This window comes from Xiphophorus couchianus, chromosome 19, assembly GCF_001444195.1.
Source record: "Xiphophorus couchianus chromosome 19, X_couchianus-1.0, whole genome shotgun sequence".
Lineage (NCBI taxonomy): Eukaryota > Metazoa > Chordata > Actinopteri > Cyprinodontiformes > Poeciliidae > Xiphophorus > Xiphophorus couchianus.
This window is the reverse complement of record NC_040246.1, coordinates 5350057-5354127: the sequence shown is the minus strand read 5'-3', so window position 1 is coordinate 5354127 and position 4071 is coordinate 5350057.

The window sequence follows — 4071 nt, the reverse complement described above, 5'->3', positions numbered from 1 at the left end:
CAACATGGGATATCAATACAGAATAATGCTGATCTGATCTTACTTTTGGATTAACCAACTAATAACTGGATAGATAAACGATGCTTAAGTATTCTTCTTCTTCCTTTTTAAAAAAATTTTTTTTTTACGAAATTTGAATTAGCTGAAGCTAAAACTACCACTATCTTAAACGGAAATAGTAAATATTTGTTGTACAGTTTTGGATTGATTACTATTCAGAGTGCATTGTTCTTTCAGCAATTGGTCTATCGCGAGTGTCCAGTTAACGATTTTGTCGATCACTAAATTTGCTGACGATTATTGCAATAATCGATTCATCCTGGATCTGCAGCTGACAAATCTGCTGCAACTGTGATGCAATCATGACTCTGATGCACCAAAACCAAAATATGGGAAGTTTTGAAGCTTAAAGGGGAACCTAACAGACTGTTAGCAACATGTAATGTGGCCAGTGACCTGCTCTGGACAACAGAATTGAAATGAAATGGTCATCATGGACTATCCTCTCTGTGTCTAATTTCGCCAGACCAAGCCTCGGGGTGTGCGCGAGCTCACAGTGAAAGCGCGCGCTGTGGGCGGCCCAGTGGCTCCGTTTAATGTTTCCGTGTGTTTCGTATCCAGGCAACGGCTCCAGGGAAAGACCCAGCCCAAAGCAATGAAGGCGTACGACTGGAAACGACTGAATACGGAGGGGAGGGAAAAACCCCCAAAAACTTTATTTTTGATTTTCGGGCTCATAAATCACATCATGATGCAAACTGCAACCATTCCGCTAAATGCAAAGCAGTGACGTCAACGCACATGTACAAAGGAGAAACTTTTTTAACCCTCGTGCGTTTACGGATCAAGAATGACCCGCCCTAAAAAAAAAAAGAAAAGCCCCCAAATAAAGCAGCTTACTTGAGTTTGAAATCCAAAATCTATTTTGCAGGATGAAACTATCTGTTATTTATCAATTCAACTCAATTTAATTCATTTTTATCATGTATATTTTTTGTGTTACGCAACACAAAAAGACGATCAACAGTATTACACTTTTTTTTTCTTTTTACGACAAACCACCTGTCATAAGTTTTCTTTTATTATTGTCATTATATAAATGTGAATTACTTCTGAATTAATTATACTGAAAGGGAACAATGTCAACAATCGGTAACTTTTTTTTTGTCAACAGTTCATTCTTTTATACAGTTTAGGACGTCAATTATGAATTACTTCTCTAACAACATCCTTCAACATAAGATGCTCAACATCTTGTGTAGGACAGTATGTGTGAAAGTACAACCTATGACCTGTTGGGACAGAGAAACATCAACTCACAGCTTCAGCAAGAAATCAACTAGTGGCACTTTGATTTAGGGCACCTTTATATCCTCTATACTGAATTTGTTTTTATTATGTCTGAGATTTTTTTTGTGTGTGTTTGGGAGCTTGTGTGATGTGAGGGGTTAGCTGCAGGTCAAATCCAAGTTCAATTCATACATCAATCCAGTTTATTTGATGTGTGTGTAGGCGTGCATGCGGGTGTGTAGGTGTGTGTGTGTTGGAGACAGTTTCTGTGTGACAATTTGAACTTTTTCTGCTGTTTAAATGGTTTTATAATTCCCGGGCCAGAAATTACCATAAGACAATCCTTGTACCCATGTGGTGTACAGCCCACAAGGAAACATAAAGTATCACTTTTTCTAATGATGGGGTCAATTTAGGAAAGGTCATAAAATTTCAAGTTGGTAAAAGGTGGTTTAGGGTATTTTTTCTACAGCTAAACATGCTAGTGGGTCACTTTTGACCTGCAAGACAACACAAGGGTTAGCAGGTGATTCACAAGTGAAACTGTGGAGCAAAGTCATTCTTGTTTTGGTCAGCCTCCACGTATAGAAATGAAGCAACAACGATGGCGTCTAGTCGTTTCTAATACCTTTTGGTTCCTTTAGGAAATGAGGCACTGACAGATGAGGTTTTGTCATGAAGGCAGGCATGCATTATCTATTCTTCACTGCAGGATGGTTCTGTTTTAACGAGCAACAGACAATAGGGCCATCCCACATGGGTCCAGGCAGAAGTCTGCATTCTGGGCTAAATGAGAAGAATGCAGTCATGCTTTGTTTTGGGGCGTCACGTGAAAACAGGCCACAGTCCAGACCTGCTGTTTCAAATTTAATGTTGACGACAAAAAGAAAGAAGAAACCTGCAGCAAGTTTAGTGTTCGTTTATTGCAGTTTATGAAAAGAAAGAGACAAAAAAACACATCAGAATTAGTCAAACGTCTTTCATAACACAGAAAAGGAGCTTCTGAAATAAAATACAATAAAATAAAAATAAAAACACAAAGGCCGTTGCCCAGTGAGTGTCTATGAAGCCACTACGATGCACAACAAACAGTGACAATCATACATTAATACTAAAATGCACATTCTTACAGAATGACTTGTCCGTACGTTTACAAGCTAAGCTAACATGTTGGCTAAAGGCAAAAAAAAAAAAAAAACCCAAAAAACTGAAAATGGCGCATCATATCCTGGAAAACAGCAGGGTAACTTTTTCTTCAAAAGAATAAAAAAAATCTTGATCATTAAAGACTTTATACAGCAGGCATTGCTTTGTTTAATCATCTTTATGATGTGTTCTTCCGTACGGAAGCTAGTAGTACGATGGCAGAAATTTAAAGGACTTCAGTTAAAGCAATAAATACCCACAGCCCGACCTCCTCCGAACTTCACCCACATCATAACTTAGGAAAATAAAAACCCCAAACGTTTACTTGTAGCAGATGGGGGGGAGAATGTTCACCATGTTGAGCTTACAAGTTTGCAGAACTTGTAAGTTTGAAAAGAATCAAACTGCTAGCTTATGCTATAACCACAAACTTCAATCGCGTTTTCATCTGACAAACCAACCCCAAGGTATGTTAAAAAGAAAATGTTTTGTGGTTTTGAAACTTTTATCTTACAAATCACCAGAAGAATTTGGTGCGTTCGTAGTGAGGCCCTTTAACTTTAATGCAACTAAATAAAATCCAAGTCAACTAAGCACCTTTTATAGGTTACTTATAAAACATAACTCAAAAGAACAACATTGTTCTGGGGGAGGTGAAACAATAAATATATGCCACATATTTTTTCAATTTGTAGAACCTGTTCAAAACCACAGCTCTTCTCATTTCAATTTACTATTATTCACAACAATAACCCCTGTGGTTGTAACACAGTCAGGCACTGTATTCTGAACTTCATTTCTTTTCTTTTTTTGCATTATTCTCACATTTGAAATTCAAATCAAACGTATGTTTTAGAGCATATGTAAGGGTCACGTTCGTAATGCTTTTTCCCACCTATTCATAATGTGCTCAAATTTTTTCCCTCTCGTAGCAGCAACGTTGTCACACAGCCAAACTACGAATATGGCGTTTGTGAAATAAGAGAATTATTGGCACGGCGCTCCATTCCTCAAGACCATCTGTGCGTGCAAACAGCCTCCGAGGTTAAATTTCTCCGTCTGTCGTCAGTAAAGCAGCACCTGAGAATCCCTGGCGGTCAGATTTTTATTTCCTCGCATATATCCTTAAATAACCCGGAGGACAGATTCGATTAAGTTTTGCGGGGTGAAATATGTGAGACGGAGAGACCTGAAGTCTCCTGTTGTGAAACCGCATTACAGTGTGAACGTGGCAACAGCTTTAGCTTTTGTGAAGAAAAAGAAAAAAAGCACACTGAAAGCAACATAAACTTTTAGTTTCTAGTGCAAATATCTTAGTACACTTTAAATAAGGCACAACTGAAAAGTTACTAACAGGTGTTAGTAACTTTTCAGCAAGACAGAGGAGCTTGTTTTAAGTAAATAATTCGCTAATATTGATCAAATTCACTAGCAGATCTTTTCACTATAACAAGACATTTTTTCATATGTTATAAATGAAATAATTTGCAAGTGGAACTAGTACTTTTTAAAATCAATATTATGAAATTATTTACTTAAAATAAGCTTATATATCTTGCTGAAAAGCTACTTGTAAATGAGCTTTGTCTTATTTCAAATGTACTAAGATACATCCACTAGAAACTAGACAAAATA